The sequence below is a fragment of the Buteo buteo genome, chromosome 10 (assembly GCF_964188355.1).
Source record: "Buteo buteo chromosome 10, bButBut1.hap1.1, whole genome shotgun sequence".
Taxonomy (NCBI): Eukaryota; Metazoa; Chordata; class Aves; order Accipitriformes; family Accipitridae; genus Buteo; species Buteo buteo.
The window spans coordinates 42,241,128-42,259,171 of NC_134180.1; positions in this window are offsets into that span (position 1 = coordinate 42,241,128).

Here is an 18,044-nt window from a genome sequence, read left to right on the forward strand (position 1 = left end):
CTAGATTTATCTAGCTATACCTTTCATTCATAGATCTGAAAGCATTTCAGATTTGGTGAAGAGATTTATAATCTACTGTGAAAACTGAAATGTGAGCTTGGTATTGTTGTTAAGCGACATGCGTAGAAAGCCAGGGAGCTGAGAAATTCCCATTCTTCTTCTACTAGCTAACTCTATTTAGAAATAGGTATAACTAGCTATTCAGACTGATTATAAAGCTACATATAGAGAAATCTATATAGCATTTTATACATTTTTATGTATTTTATTTTAAATTGTGGATTTTAAATCATCATTATCATTTCTGATAGTTAAGTGACTCTTGTAAATGTATTTGTTAGTACACTGTATAATTAGTAGCATCTCTGTGTAGAGCAAACTGACTTCTGTAGGTTTTCTATCACTTGTAAATCAAAGTTCGTTGTGATAAATATTCAAGTATGACAAAAATAATTTGCTAGCAGCTAATGTAAAGGCACATTAGGTCATGCCATAATAGTTGGACCACGTCAGGTCTATCAATTTTATCTTAGTGTTTCTAGCATTTAACCAAGAGCAGCTATTCAAACTTTCATTATCATTTTTTTAAGTTTCTATCTCTGATTCATTGCATTTCCTGAATATCTCTGTATGACAGAAAATTGAAGAGTAATTTTGCTTTCCTAAAAGAAATACAGACAAACACACTTCATTAAAGACACTCCTTTACTTCGGGATGTGCTACTCTGCCCAATCTCCTTGAAATACCCAGGCAGCATATTTTTAACAGCAGAAAAATCATTGTTACAGATCAGTATTGACTGCAAAACTTGATCTCGTGTTTTATTTTTGAATGCTCTCGCCTTCCAAAAATTAGGTAATGAAGGGTAGCTAATGAATACAAGATTACTTCTGTAGTTCTTCACATGCCAGTGGCTTCCAAGCCGATCCCAGCTGTAACTGCATCCCTACTGCATAGGTGATCCGGACATTCTCCTTAAAGAATTCCCACTTTGTCAGCAGATTGTCCTGGGTCCATCAGAAAGTTTGGAGCGAATACAAGGCCAGCTCAAACGAAGTGCGGTGCTGGAGCTTTTCACAGCCATGTGGTCCATGGGTGGAGAGGGCAGGTGAGGCATCTCTTCTGCTGGTTGGACCTGATGCCATTTTCTTTGCTCCTTAGCACAGAAATTCCACAGTCCGAGGGATACCCCTCTGACTGTAAATCACAGCTTTTCTCTTCTACCGAGCACCCATGTATTTTTCTGCCCAGCACATCTTCACAGGACAGCTTTACTTTGAGGTCTGCTTTTATAAGCTGTGAAAAATAGTGGTGAGGGTCAAGGAGAAATATCCCTCTTGGTTGTAGCAATGCTTTGCCTCAGTGTAACAAACTGGCTGGTTTTGCAGCTGATCACCTAGTTAGCGGTGTATCTTGCATCCTGTTTGCTACTTTAGATCATACTCCATATGTGCATAGATACCAAAATATAATCTGGTATATCTGAGGGAAGTTTGATACTACAGGAGCTGGAGCATTGTACATGGATTACCAGCAGCATTGTCTATTACTGACAGCCTTGTCTATGTAAATGACATTAGGCACTAACAGGGAAAAAATGTATGAAATGAAAAACTATGATTATGCTCTTCATCTGTAAAGTAGTTTAAATAGTATCATTCCAGTCTGAATATGTAATTTGGCATTACAATCTCATAACAGGATTAGCCCATCACTCATAGACCCTGCAAGAATAATTTTGAAGGAAGTTATTTATATGGAGAAGCCAAGACACTTGCGCTTTTTACGGGCAGATAATGGAGACTGGAGAATGATTTATGCCAAATGGAAACAATTCCTCATAATTGCATGAAGTACTTAATATTCCATCTCCGCCTCCTTGAACAGGAAACTGTCTGGGTTTCAATTTATGGTTAATTTGTAATAATCATATATTAAATCTATCATGTGTTCGGTTGCACTCTGAAATACAATGAAGTCTTTTCCCCTGGGAGTCGTCTTCCAAACCCTCCCTAACCCCTCGCTGTCAGTAGCATCGCTTCCTTTCCTTACATCATGTGCCTCTCATCAATCAGCCTGTAACCAGGAGTCACACATTTAATTTGGCTGATATTTGGAAACAAAATCTGTGCGTTCCCGTCTCTACCAGAACAAGAATTTCTGAATATACTACATGCATCCCCGGAGGGGAAAATACACTCTCTTTGTGTTGCAAGCTGGGAAGTAGCAACAGGTATAGAGCAGGGCAGCGAGAGCTGATGTTCACAATATCCTCTGCCAGCAGGATTTCGTTATTATATCAGAGCAGGAGAGGCTGGATGTGGAGCAGAAAGTGCTTGCGTGTGTCTCCGGGCTGCTGTGCGGAGTGACACCCACCGCCGAGCACAGCTGGGAGCTCCGGCTCTTTAAAGGCACAACTTACTTGAAGATCAGTTGGGATCTATTCTGCATCCAGCACTGGTGTCAAAGGAGTTTGCCTGGAAATCGGTTTACATTACAGCGGTATGTTCGTTTTCTGAAGCTTAAGGATCTTGGCCTGAGCTCTGAATAAAAACCCACAAACTTTAATTTAGTGGGATGGCTTGAAATCGGGATTCTGCCCTCCAGCAGACCTTGACATTAGCCAGCTTCCCCACCATCTCTTCTTACCAGTATAATTACAACCTGAAATGCTGCCAGAGTATGTGTGCCCAAGAGGGCAAGGAACTGATTTTAGAGACCATAGGAATGTAAATAGTCAGAAATATCAGAGCTGGAAACGCGTGTCTTAGGTTCATCATTAGGAAACAAAAGCACAGGCTGGCAGCAAGGTCTGTGAGTTTCTCTTCATAATTTTCACAAGAACTGGAGGAAGAGAGCAAAAAGCAAAGATTCTTTCAATTAGATCTGAAAATTAAAAGCCCTGGAAGCTCTGCTGAAGGAAACAAGTCTGCACTGACCCCAGGCTGACATAACAGGCTTCCTGCGCACTGAAACCCAGCGGATATTCGTGCAGGCTCTAAATAAGACTCTGTATATTTAATTCCAAGCAAATGGAGTATAAGCATGGAGCCAAATCTTATGGAAAAATCCATCACAGATATTTTGCGAGAAATCAAGTTACCGCCAACCTACGGACGGAGCTGAACTCGCTGCGCAATGGGGATGCCGCAGTGAAAGAGTTAACGTGGGAGGGAGACCAGCAGGGATGTTTGCTGGGTGGAGGAGTTCAGCGGAAGGTTTGACCCCAAAGAAACGACTTATTCTTTATCCTCAGATCGAAGAAACTCAAAGCTCGAGCAAAGCCCAGTCAGGCTGCTCAAGTCTTCCGCCAGCACTCGCAGATTGCTACGGGTCTGGGGCACAGGACCACGCTGCGGGGGGCACAGGCGGGGTGCAGGACAGCGGTTGCATTTTTCCCTTTTCCTCTAACAGCTGCTGGTAACATCCTGATCGGATGGCCGTGATGCGTGGAAGTCAACTAAACCTGTATAAACCATCCACAGAGACTGAGGGATGTTTTTTTGTTAAGTTTGGGAAGAAAAAGAGCAGTTCCGTATAAATGTGTATTTACGAATGAACCTTGTAGAACCCAGGGCAAAATGACCAGAGTGTTTCGACCCACTGCAATGAGTAAATATGCCAAGTCTCTCCTACACCTTGATTTTTCTGGGTCAAAGAAATAGTAAAGGTCATTCCTGAACATTCATCGGAAAAGCTAGTTACAGAGAATGTACTTGGTCACAGCCAGATAAGCGATTGGCTTTATCAACAAATTGTCTGTGAGCCCAAAGATACCAAAAATGTCTGTATTATTTATAATCCCCCTGTGGGATCGAACTAGGATGAGAAATACTTTTCTCCCATCTTTTGATTCTTTCCCAGAAAGACACTTTCCAGACATTTAAGCACTTTTGAGGATGACAGCTAGCTGCAATCCAGGAGTTTCTGCTAATTTTGAAGCACTGCTTGTTCTTAGAAAATATCTGAAGGAACTGGCTGTTTAAAACCCAGTAAATCTTCTTGCTTTGTCTTGGATTAATGAAATACCTGGAAAATAGCTCTGCAAACATCGTTGTGCTCGCAGGCACGCTCTGTCTGCACAGCAGACCGCTGCCTCTTGGCTTCCTAAAGCTTTCTCCGGGCTATTTTGTCAGCACAAACTCTCCTGCAGCCCAGCAGTGGGCTGGGGCTTGGTGCAGGATGAGCATTTTATATTGACATTGCACAGGAATTAGCAAGAGTGTCAGTAAGAGTCTTATGAAAAGAGCATGAGAGATGCAGCTGAATTAAAGACCTCCATTACTGAGTACACATACGTTGTAATTATATTCACCAGCAATCTGGGGGAACGCTTCCCTCCAAACACAGAACTACTGGAAGATAATGGCTTGCAATAGGAGTCTGAGCATCAGGAATAAAACACCCGTGTTTCCTGCGGCCGGGAGTCTCACATCTTTATTTTATTCCATCTAGCAACTCCTTTCCCCATCTCCCCAGAGACAGGCGAGTGACGCATTTGCAATACTGAGGACATGGGGCATCATTTGTAATAGCTGAATCCAGTAGGAATCCATCATTATTACTAATAATGTGGTTCAGCCCTACACCCATGGTCCTTTTCTCATCCCTCCCTTTGCTGTTGCCCTGGTGACTTTCCCAGCCGTGGCCGATCCAGGCTACATCCATCTGTTAACGCTATTTCCAAAGGCAGCCTCTCGGCTACGGTTGTTCCTGGGAAGGGAAAAGCCGAACACGAGTCAGAAATACAGCTGTTGTCAGCAGGCAGTAGTCATGACGAATGAAAACTTAACTTTTCCCGTATGCTCTCCCATTCTTTCCAGTTTCCCCACCTCCTGTCCTTTGCATTCATCCACCCTTTCATCCCGCTGCTGCGTTTAAGATGGTGCCTATGGTCAGCAGAGCGCCGGTCTCTCTGAGTTTGCATAATGGATGTTGACAGTGAACTGAACACTAAAGGGAGAGATTCAGCCCACAGCCACGGCCTGAGCTGGAAGTTTAATGGTTCAAAGACATCAAGACGGCCCCCGCGCAAGGGGAGCATCTGGAAGAAATAATAATCAGAGGCTTATGCAGCTGGTTAGCACAACAGCACCGGCTGGCACGTTCGGAGCAGGTTGGACGGTACACGTGCAGTAGTGTAATGTTAAAATTGCCCTCTCGTTTTGGACTGCTCTTGTAGATGTTAAAGGAGAAGCTTACTGGCCAAAGTGCCTCCTCAGCTGCTCGGAAACCTGCTGCCGGGCTTTAGCTCCTCGTGAGGATTTAATAGTAAATCTTGGAATCAGAGTCAATCCTATTATTTTGTTTATTTATGTTTTTTCCAAACATATGCAGAAGCGGTTGCTAGAACAAAAGGCAGTAGTAATAAATGATGAAAACTGAATTATATAGGCATGCATATGTAGCTAATCATGTAATACATTGGTTTTGTATTAATGTATATGATATTATAGGCCAGTACATCTATACTTATGTATAGCATGTATCTACGTACACACATACATCAACTTACATATGGTTTCTATATGCAAACCATAACTGTGTTGTATATCTAACCCTAGTTCTTGTAAGGCTGGTCCAGGCAGAGAGCAGACAGCAAAGGGACGCAGGAAAACGAGGGCTCTGTGTAAGCTCTGTATCTCTTGGGCTCGGCCCCTGCAAAATAAAACTCCTGAAGTTTCCTGGTGCCACATCCAGTCTCATATTGCTCATCGCTTCTCCAGCCAAAAGGCTGTCCTGGGAGTCGAGAGGCTGTCCGCGTCCCCAGCGCTCACCCAGACGGGACAGGAGGAGCCCTTCCATCTGCACGCTGGGTAGAACGATGCTAACTCTTAGACCCATTGGAGTGTCCGTGCCAATAAGTCCTCTGCTGTTTGCTTTCCCCTAAGAATACAGTCACCCCGGTGCAGCTTTCAGCTTATATTCGGGACGAATTAATATTTTTCTCCTTTTCTCCAACCACTAAATTTTGAGTGGTGCTTCCCACGTGCCGCTGGCTGACCTGCAGCCTGGTGGGGCATCCCGATTTTGCAGACTGCGTTTCCAGTGCTGCCACATGGGAGGTTTGCTGGTGCACATGGCATTCCTCTCCCATAGCCGTGGATTGACGTTGGGGAGCATGTTACCAGCTGTGCGGTAGGAATCGGGGGCTGTATCCTCAGCTAGCGCACGTTAGCCGAGCTCCCTTCGCGTTTACGAAGTGATGCTATTTTACACCGGCAGAATATCCGCGTCGTTAAAGCTAAATACCAGTGGAAGTTGTTTGATTTGATCCTACAGGCATTGTCTCGCTGTTGATAGCTGTGATCATGGGCTGCAGATTGCCGTTATTCCTTTCTTGTGGGGAAATCGTGTTTCCAATAAGGAAGCTTCATTGATCCTCGCTCTGACACGGCACATCAGCTGGGTCGTATCCTGCCCCGTGGGCTGCCGCTCAGCCCCACTGCCTGAGCGTAGGAAAACATCTGAGGGTGTTGCACTGTATTTATTTTCCCCAGCTTTTTTGCAGATGCACCCAGCCCAAAATGTGATCTCAATTATTTTTGTCATCATCAATGACAGTTGTGATTCATCATCTAGTTTTATTTTCTTGTACGTAATAACTTCTATGGAGCAGAAATATACTTCAGCTGCACATCTGTCAGCAAACCATGGTTCCTTATCCAAGTAAACAAAATAACTTCATTTATTCTTCCTAACAAAGACATTTTCTAAAATGTGCTGTAAATATTTAGAATTGTGTTGCTGTGTGATCTTTATACAACTCCCAAATATTTCTGTCATTATGATCTATACTAGAGAACTGGATTGAAATACAAGCTGCATGTGCTATTAAAGGAGCAAATAATAGCATCAAAGCCCTTCATGGATGTACAGGGTAATTGCTCTTAGCACACTTTAGAAGTCAAACTATCGTCGCTTCACTATAATTGCCTTATACGTACTCAGATAAATAATAACCATTTTCACGCAGAAAAGAAATGATCTGAAAAGCCCAGTGTGTTGCCTGGGCTGTTTTATACGAGCTGAGCTCATGAAGGCCTGGCTGGCCAAGTTGACATTTTTTTCAGCTAACGCCACCTCCCTTCCCTGTGTGTGCTGAGGTCTCGGGACAGGCACAGCCAAGTCCGAGCAGCTTTTCTCTCCTCTAGCACGTTTTTGGGACGGTACGTGACACGGTTCTGCTCCAGCACATCACACAGTGCTTGAGCCGCAGTCCATGTCCTCACCCACGTGGCTTGGAAGATTTAATATGGGGGGACTGGGGAAAAAAAAAAAAAAACAAACAGTAATTGGATTTAAACATAATATTGTAACAAGAAAGAATAAAGCATAAATATTCAAAACACATGAAACACTACGCTTAGGTACAAACACAAATGTCATCTGTCTGTGACCTCTGCATAAATGGCAACAGCATCTCTGCTGTTACAGATCATGAAACTTTTTGGCTGCTATAAAGTACCCGGTTCAGATACAGGCTTTTGTTACATCCTTTGATTTATATTCTGTTCACTGATGCCTGGCCCTTGACGTGGTTATTTGTATATTCTGGGAACACCAGCACTGCATTACAACAATAAGTAACGTAACACAGTTATTTTTCATTTCTCCTTTCTTTAAATTTGCCACTTAAAATCACCATGCTGCTCAACAGACACAGATTATTTAAATCATCAGTTGTCCGTCAGCTTCATTCCAAATTCCTGTAAAATATAGACAGTGATCAGGAGCTATATTCTTACAGAACCCTCTTTTTCCATATTACAATAAAAAAATACATTTGATAAAATAATAACTTCCCTCCCTTGCATTGTTTAAAACCCAACTCTTACAGCCCAGCAGATCTGAGATGAGGCTGACTTCAAAGGCTCCCAGTGTCTGAACCGAAATGTAAAATACAGCCAAAGAGCAAAAATAATGACAACTAAACTGGAGGGTACAAATTTATGCACCATTAGCTTGACAGTTTCTCTTTAAATAAAGTGTTGTGGCTTGAATAATTTGGAGGAAAGTCAATAACAAGGCACCAGCAAGTAAATGCCGGGTCTGTGTTAGAGCGGTAGCAGCGGGATCCCGCGTGGGTTACACAGGGGTGATGCCACTGGCACCCCAGGGACGTTAATTTGACAACATGCAAATGAGCAGAGGAGCGAAAACCCGAAAACGGAGCTGTGCTGCTGCATCCCACCCATCTGCCCCTCAGGGCAGGGTTTGTCCTGCAGCATACTAGGGGTTGTGTCCAACCTAAGGATTTTTTTTTCACGTGCACAAGTGACTGCTAGTGTTGCCTGAGTTTAAATTTTGTCCTAATTGAAATTAATTGTGGAGTTAAACAGCAGAGTGTGACTTCCTGGATGGGGTTTATGGGACTTTTTTTTTACTACAGTTGGCAAAGTCAACCGACTAAATTATTTTCCAGTGGAAATTAGATTTTGCTTGTGTAAGCAATTCAGCAAAACCTGTTTTCTACCCTTTGGTAATTCTTAATTTTTAAAAGCAAAATCACAATTTGGTTTTGAAATTCAATTAAAATGGGAAGGTTTTGTTTGGGAAACACTGCCCCGATCTCTCCTGGGAGCTGGAACTGCCGTCTTTCCCATGTCCATCCTCCTGGTTTGTTCTCCCCCAGCCCGTACTGGTGGCTTTTCGGAGAGGAGACACCGGGGTACCTGGCAGCAGATGCAGTCTGAGCGCAAAGCCCAGCACAAAATAAAGCGAGAATAGGGGGGATGGTGAACGTCAGCCCTTTAAAGGTGATTTACTGATGCTCTGGGCGTACAGAAGATGAATGAGCCTTTGCAAACGGCAGTGGGGCGTGGGGACAAGTTAGGACCAGGCTGTTTTTTGACAGAGGTGGAAGCGTCAGATGGTGCAAGTCTGAAGGGAACACGCAGAAGACCCTGTATCTGCTTTGAAGCAGGCAGAGAAGTTAATGGCAAGCACGATAAGAAAATCCAAGGGGAAAATCTTTCTTCTCACACCAGAAAAGTGTTCGGTTTTGGATGTAAGGGTGGATTGACGATAAGAATAAAGTATTAAATGGCTTCTCGTTAAATGAGCGCTAAACTAGGTAGTGAATGAGTCAATGGTATTTTGAGGAGAAAATAGAAATTATAGTGTCACATAAAGTAAGTGGCGTAATGGCTACTTCCAGCAGGGCTCAGCTGAGATTGCACGCAGCCTCAGTTCTGGCATTTCCTTCGTTTTGAGTGTTTATTTTTACAGTCTTAGTTTAATATATGTTGCATGTATCTGGGATGTGCATACATTCATGTGTGCACAGGCATGAACTATGTGGGGATTCATTGATGTATAGATCAGTTAGCTTTTTCATAGTGTTTATGTTCTAGAAATTGGCCCAGTAATCACTACGCCAAGGAGGGGAGTGAGTCAGTATGACTGGCCGTTCTCCTTCTACACTTTTTTCTTTTCTGTTGAGTAAAAAAAAGATAGTGTACACCTATTGATACCTATTGATCATCTTTAATAGGTGTCTGTCTCACCTGCTCTTAAATACCCATGATGGGATCCACAAGCTCCACATTATCTACTACCGTATTTCAGTTGTATTATATTTACTATGTTTTTTCTACGTATCTAACATAAACCCCTCTTGCTGTGAATTGAACTGATTTATTCTATTTTTATTCTTAGCAGACGTGGAAAACAGTTGATAATGGTCTTATGTAAAATAATCTATGAGGATTGTTACTGCCTTTTACCTGTCTTCAGTTTTTTGTACGAAGCGAAGTCAATACTTCCCAACTTCCCTCATACATCCTATTTTAGAAATCTATTGTCATTTCTCTGAACCTTTTTCCAGTTGTCTATTGTGTGGGTGCAGAATAACTATATCAATACAGATAAGACATTCTTCCTAATACTTGGCAGGCCAAGCTCTTCCCTAAATATTACAGCAATAGTCTACTCATGCTTCGCTCAAAAGCAGGACTAATGAGCAGTTGATCTCTGTTGCAAAGCTCCCTCCTCTTCTGCCAAGATACTCATAGTTGCTTCTGGTCTCTTCATCTGGCATTTGCTTTTGGGTAAGTCTTTGCATATCAGAAGCAGCCCAGCAGAGGGGGTGCAGATCTCCTTTTTAAAATAGGGTTAAGAGATGATTTGCATTGAAACGCGTTAATGGCTTTTTATTCTTGCACCACCAAAGTTTCACTTTATAAAATAATGCTGGAGCTGTATACATGACCAGATGGTTGCTGTCACCCAAGCGAACGTTGATTGAAATATTTGCTTTGCTGATACTTGGAAACAGTCAGAGGAGCAGAGGTCTCTCATCAATGTTTAATCAGTGCTTAATGGGGCAATATTCTCTTTGACCTCTGATAGTGCTGCTTGAGCAAGAATTGCAAAATTCAGCCTTTGGAGTACAGCCTAGTGACAGGGCAGGTTCTTATTACGTGTCAAAGACATGCAATTTATAAAGCAAGCTGAGAGCAGAGGTGAGCCTGAGGGACAGAAAGAGATTTTGAACTTTTCCCAGAGGCCAGGAAGTAATTTGAGGTTTTGGATACATTCCTCCCGGAGAAATACTTGCAGCAATAGAGTCCAGGCTCTCAACTGAAAACAAGGAACTACTGGAAAGAGTGCTCAGGGTTGGTTTTTCCACATATATGCAGTGATGGTGAGCCTGGCAGAAACTGATATTGTATTAATTATCAAGGGAAATATCCCCCAAACTGAAAAAGAAAATGTAGAGTCAAATCAGTTACTACTAGAATATCACAAAACATATACAGACCTGGATCGTTCTCTGAATATAGTGGCACACGCCAGTGAAACTATCTGCTGGTGTAAATGAAAAGAGACTTTGGATCATCAGATAAAATAAACTTGGAGTTTGCCTACATTGGCAGACCCCCTTAAGTCCTTGAGACGCTTCCTGGTTAAGCGTGCAGGCTGTAAGCTAAATTAACAGCGGGACACATGTGAAATTTGTCTGTTCCTCTTAACGGAGAGTTAGGATAACAAGTGGCCTGGCTGGACAGCTTCTCGAGCTGATGGTTTGGGAAAGGCAAACGCGCTGTAGCGTGGAACACTCGGCTATAAACTACGGCAAGACCCATTTGAGCATTGCAGCTTGAGTCTTTCCTCGTCGGTGCGGTACCTCGGCAGGGCTGGAGCAGCTGGAGGTTGGGAAGTCGGGTCCGGATCTTCCCTTCCACGTGCAGTCAAGCATCAAGAAGCCGAAGACTTCTTCTGCAGGGACCCAGTTAAACACAGGGAAACACTTCACCAGGCAGTGAAAGTTTTCACCTCCCTGGTTTTGAAGCTGCATTCCTTTGAATGGAGATGATTTAAAATAAACAACAACTTGTCCCACCTTTGGCATTGAACAAAAGGGGATTTAGCGTAAATGAAGAAGCGAGTCCTCAGGACAGGCCAGAACATGCTGCCCACACCCCCGTCCTCGCCTGCCCCGGGAGAGCTCAAACGCAGCCGGGAAACCGAATGCAGTTTGCAGCATGGATGCTTTATCTTCTCTTACACCCAAATGATGGAAACGCATCTCTCAACATCTTTTCCATAGCAAGGCAGCTGCTATTGCGCAAATACAGTTCTCCCCAGGCACCCTGCAGGATGATCCCCACGTCCTTCTCACCTCCGAACTCACCACATCGCCGGCCTCCATCTTACACAGAGAACCTCAACAACCCAACCAGTTTGATCTACCGTTGCCGCACATTTGCTTCGCCCTGACACAAGCCGCCGCAACATGCGTTGCAAGGGTGGTTTGCGTCCCAGGCAGAGAAAGGAGGGGTGTATTTGCGTTTGATATTTGTATCTGATAAAGGTGGACTTTTTGCTCATTATTTATAATGAATTCCCATGAAATGGGAATTGCAAGCTTTCTGCCAGTTAGTAATAACATTTTGTACTTTTATGGCAGCTCTCTTCTGAAGATCTTAAAGTATTTTTAAAACATTAGCTAATTACATGTGACAACACACCTGTCAGATAGGTAGATGAAGGGATAAAGCAGCAGCAAACTTCCCCCAGTGCTGGAATAGAGCCACATTTTGGCTGGCGCGCGACTGCTGCTGCCAGCCGGGGAAACGGCAGCTCGGGGAAGGGAATGGAGCAGGGTGTCTAACATGATGGGAAATGTAAATTCCTGAAGATGGAGTTTATGAGGGCTGTGTGGGATTACCCTTGTTGTGATTTATCAGGTGGTCTCTGGCGTGTGGCTTCGTGACATCTTCAAAGTCATATTTGCCACGTTATTTTTTTTCCCCCCCCAACTAAAAGATGAAACTAAAGAGACGGCAGTGTGGCATCTCCCAACCCCAGAGGAGGGCTCACAGCTTCAGCTTGCTTTCATAAGGAAAACTGTTGTTTTTACAGTGCTTTGCACAGAAGAGCTGACTCCGCTCATCCCACTGCATGGCTGAGAGAGGTGAGCTCGACGGGTGCCTGAGAGCCCAGGGACGGTCCCCGCTGCCGGGACAGCTGCTTTTGCTGAGCTCCAGTTCGGAAACCTCCACCAGACCTTTCCTCGTTGCATTAGAGCGACCCTGAATATCATGGAGCATGTGGCACTTAGGGACATGGTTTAGTGGTGGACTTGGCAGCGTTAGGTTTACAGTTGGACTCGATGATCTTAAAGGTCTTTTCCAACCAGAATGATTCTATGGTTCACGATGCCCAGTTCAGCTTCAGGCCCTTTGCCATACTAATACGGATTGACTTTGCTTTTCAAAGACACTTCTTAAAGAAGGTGTTGCCCCAGCTTACAAAACCCCAAATAAGCAGTTTGTAGCTCTCCGTAATAAGACGGTCTGAAATATAGAACACCAAACATAGCGAAAACAAAACAGAAATAAAATCCGTATGCCTCACCCATAATCATAAACTGTACCAAAACCCACCCCAACCACTGCTCTGCCCCAGCATTTGGTTTCCCTCCACACACAGGCTTTGATTTGACTTCCCCGCAGTACCCCACACCCCCACATACCAGCTCTGCGCTGCGGTTGGCTTGTGGCGGTGTGTAATTTTTTATTTGTCCTGCGATTTGTTGCTAGGACCATAGAAACACAGGAACGGGGGACCGGGAGGCTCAGAGCAGCCAAGCCCCTGGTTTTGTAAGGCACAACATCATCCAGCTGCTGTTCTGCGCCGAGCGAGCAGGGTTTTCTCCCAGTCGTCTTCCTTTTGGGTCGATGTTCCAAAATACCATGTCCTGGTGGTTAGAGATGGTCTGACCTCCTGCCCAAATGTCTTTGGTCAGTTTTTGCCCGTATGTTCTTTGCGCCAGCGTTGCTCCCGAACACAAATAGCTCTTCTCTTCTGCTCCTGCTCCTTTCCTCGGGTGTCACCTTCCAGATGCTCTTCCTATTTTTATCTGTAAACTTTGTGCAAGTTAGAGCTGAGTATTTTCAATGCACTTACAGCACCTGCTCATGATGTTTTAGAAACTTCCAGGCTTTTTTGGAGGGGGCCTGGCATTATGCCCCCCCATGAAGCACGCCTGCAGCTTTGCTGTCTTCACGTGGTCGCATCTGTGTCCAGAGCTCTGACAGGGATGGTTACATGCACTGTCCTATAGCAACACTTCTCCAAGCAGTATTCAATTTATTTCCATCGTTTATTCTAAAGTTCGTGCTGGGTTGTTTTTTTTCTTCCATTTGAAAAAGCGAACAATTTGTCTGAAAGACAGACAAATTAATTTACAAGTGCCCAGTGTGTATTCTCTCAGGACTGCACTTTGGATGCCTCGTGGGCCCATTTTCTAACACGTTCTGGGTTCCCTGCTTGCAGTGCATCTGTCATACCATAGGGTCTCCTCGGTGCCCAGGCGTCCAGCATGCCGCCGCGTTGCAGCTTGCAATCTCGTTGCAACGTTGCCGTCTCAGCCAGTAGATGTGCTGTGGGCGAACCAGGCACCTTTTTTTGATCCTGGCCGTTTTCATGGTTTCTGCAGGATGTGTTTTTCTATAGCCGTGAAGATGACTATGAGGAACTCGCATGAGGAACGGCTGAGGGAACTGGGGTTGTTTAGTCTGAAGAAAAGGAGGCTGAGGGGAGACCTTATCGCTCTCTACAACTACCTGAAAGGAGGTTGGAGCGAGGTGGGTGCTGGTCTCTTTTCCCAAGTAGCAAGCGATAGGACAAGAGGAAATGGCCTCAGGTTGCACCAGGAGTGGTTTAGATTGGATATTAGGAAAAATTTCTTCACTGAAAGGGCTATCAAGCATGGAACAGGCTGCCCAAGGAAGTGGTTGAGTCACCATCCCTGGAGGTATTTAAAAGGCGTGTAGATGTGGTGCTTAGGGACATGGGTTAGTGGTGGGCTTGGCAGTGCGAGGTTAATGGTTGGACTTGATCTTAAAGGTCTTTTCCAACCTATAATGATTCTATGATTCTGTGATTACAAGGATGACTTCAGGGAGTCATAAAACCTTATCTGGGTCTACAAAACCCAGATAGCTGGTTTTGTGGACAGTGGTTGCAGTGAGCATTGCAGAGAGCCCAGTGGCAGGTTCTTGCTATGGATGAGGCCATTTGCCCAACCCAAACTCTACCTTTCAGCCTGGGAAGCGTATCCAAGACAGCCTTGTTTTATAGGAAACCCATAGTGTGTGTGTATCAGGCTTAGGGAGGGTTGATTGAGCTGGATTGTTTTCATCCAGGGAAGTAAAAGCATCCTGGATTTGTTAGATCTCGACGAGTTTGCTTCAAACACCAAGCCACTTTTAAAAAATTAAAAATAGCTAATTTATTCCAGTGGAGCAAAGGGTTAAAGCCTTGATTACAAGATCAGAAATGACATTAAGAATAAATCACAGAAACTAAAAAAAAAAAAGAAAATTCCGAGGCATTTTGCAATCGTCCCTTGTTCTAGCTGTCACGCAGGGTTTCCCTGCAGCCATCTGCAGCGAGGAGCGAGGCAGAGCACAGCCTCTCCCCTGGATTTCTTTGAAGCCTGGCTCAGCCCCTGGGCAGAACTGCGGGCTCAGCACCGCGGCTCAGCACCGCAGCCCCTGCGTGCTCCCACGGGACGGCCCCGGGAAGGCCAGGCTGGCTGCTCGCAGGGTCCCCGGGGCCAGCACAACCCCGCTCCTCTTCTTCCAGGCAGAGTCACCTCTGCCAGCTGCCTGTAGCTTCCCTCCTCCTCCTTCTTCCCGACTGCCTGTATAATTCGGTATACTCCCAAGCTCTGGTTCAGAGCCTTTTTTGCAGAGGCGGTGCGTAGCAGATGGGTAGGATTGCCTGTTGCCATCGGCTTGGGAGCCCCGAGTCCATCCCCATCCCTAATCCCTGCTCAGCTCGTGGCCTTTGACTTGCTCGGTCCCACGGCTCTGTTTGCTCCGAGACGCCAAAATATTCCTAACCAGTCTACTCCAGTCAAACCAGATGAGCCAGAAACGTGTGGAAACCTCTGGTAGCTGCTGCGGCGGAGGCTCGGCCAGCCTGACCCCATTGTGGCGGTCGGTAGGATGCCCCGGCACTGCGGTGGCTCCCGGGGCAGGGGGGGCTTTGAAGCTGCCAAAGCTCAAAACGCAGTCTTCATTTTAATGAAATTATAGCAACTTCTGTGCTACATACCTTCAAATGTTGTGTCTTTACTAATGTCTTTGAAAATCCATTTTCGCCCCGGTGTCAGAGCTGCTGACCTCCCCTACCATATTGCCTCCAGATGTCCAGGAGGGAGCAGGGCGAGCGATCCCCGCGAGCTCCTCACCCCCCTGCTCGGCTGGCAAAGCCGCTCGCCCCTCTAATATTGTATTTTTAGTCAGTTTAAATGAGCATCATCCGTCAGAAAGGTGGTCCCACCACCTCCATCCCTGGCTGCTCTTTCCCTTTTCCATCTCCTTTGAACCATCTTGGGGAACCGATCAGGGTTTAAATCACTTTTATTTCCCCAGCCGTTTAAGTTTAACTAGGATGGGTTGGTTTAAGTTGGACCTGGATCACTGAGAAGACGTCTGCAGCCACGGCTCATGGTGGGGTGGCCGTGGCAGGGACCTGCAGGGTAGGCAGGAGGTGCGTGGACCGATGTCCTCCAGGCTGATAGCCTTTAGAGCTGCATAAAGCAGGAGAAACATTGGCTGCAGGGCCAAAAGCTTTAAAAAAAGTGAAATAACTGAAACCCCGCAGGTGGAAGAGCCCTGTGCCCGCTCCCACCCTGCATCATGCAGCATCCCAGCTCTCCTCGCCACATCCCGGGCAGCAGAATTTTGCCAACATGAGGCTTTTCCATGGGGTCTTTATCTGCATCAATGTTCCAGGCTGCTTTTTTATTTGCTCCAGATGGGCTACAATAGTTTCCTATCTTCCTTCTTTGGTCTTTTTATCTTTTATTTCAATCCAAACAATTTCTGCGCTTCTTGCCAAACTATATATTGTATCACATTCTTTCCTTCTTCAGACACAATATCCTCCTTGACCAAGGCTGGCATGTTTCCACCTGCCCTGTTGTGTCTATTCCTTCTACAAACTCTTATTTCAACATTAAAAGCAGAACCAGACGGATGTGATATCCTGTTGTCTGTCATCCCAGTTATATAAAGTGCCTCTTCGACATCGGGGGACAAATTCCCATCCCCTAAACCTCTGCAGCCGCTCGGGAGGGCCGGACTGAGACCATCACTTTAATACAAATTTTGGTACATACTTTTGTTACGCATCGCTTTTGAGGGAATCGTCTGTTTGCATGTACAGCCAACCTCTCTTCCAGGTTGACTCCTGCAGTTGCATACCGCTGCGTGTGCCAAAAAGTACATTTTAAATTTCTAAATTGTTTCTGCTTAGCAAGTCAGGACAGCATTTAATTGTGCAGATACACCTCTGTCTCCCAACGCCGTCTACTTTAGACCAAAAGTTATTTTTATTATTTGCTCCAATTTCACATCTTCAATGGCTAGAAAAAAAATTTCTGAAGACCCTTTTGAGTGTTTCTGTGCACGTTCTCGGTATTTCCAATGTCTTCTCTGCATACGTTAGTCTTTTGAGGCAAAGCTAAGGATAACTTGCGTATAGGAACAAATGAAAGCTACTCCTGCTGATGAAGAGTATTCGAGGTGCTGATGGTACTGTCTTATTGTCATTTCTCAGCAGATCCGAATGCCAGGCAAAGGTCCCGTACAACCACGGTTGCTTAATTTAACAGATTATGCTGGATTTGCTCTCAACACTTCTGTTTTCTGTTATTTTTTTAATATTTATTTTATATGGACAATCCAAAAGAGAACTGAAAAGTAAGCAGATTATTCTAGTATCTCCAACAAAAAAAAAGAGAGAACCTGCTCTACTGATACGTTCAAACTAATTTGAGTAATAAGTCAAACCTAATTCAAGCAAATCATAATACTGGGGTAATTAACTATAATTTCAAAGTGAGTGCAAAGGTACCTTTGAGTAGTTAATCTGGTCCACAGGCTTGTGAGGGGTTTTTTGAGATTAATGATGTGCAAGCAGGAAGAACCCAGTTTGACTCTTGATATGTATGAATATTAATGAGTTTGCACTGGCATAATTCGGACAGTTTAAAATAAATTTGATATCACTGTGGCAAATCCTTAATACAGAGCTAGTTACACTAGGTGAAGATGCATTTAAACTCTCCTTTTTTGGTATAATTATCAAAAATATATTTACTCTGTACAAGCTAAAATTTTCTTCTGTAGAAGTGCTTTTTTAACCTGGAATAATTTGGGTCTGTTTGTAGTTAAGGAAAATATTTTAGTGTTGATATTTGAGCAGCTTTGACTCGATGTTCTATTTTAATAGATACTCCTCCTGTACGAGAAATGCAATTTAAATTTGCTTAATTGCTAAATAATACATAAGAGAAGTGAAAGAATTAATGCCTTTATAGACTCAGACCCAAACAGGTGCCAGCTAAAAGATGGACTGTTATCTGTGGCTTTGCTCTGATGTATCTGAGGCTGTTGTATCCATGGCCCCATCTTAATTTGTCATTCACAGTGGAAAGAAACTAAAGGGTCTGCTGGGAGATCTTTTCATTGCTGCTGTTAAAAAAGGCCATTTTCTTTGCAAGCCATTTGTCTCTGCC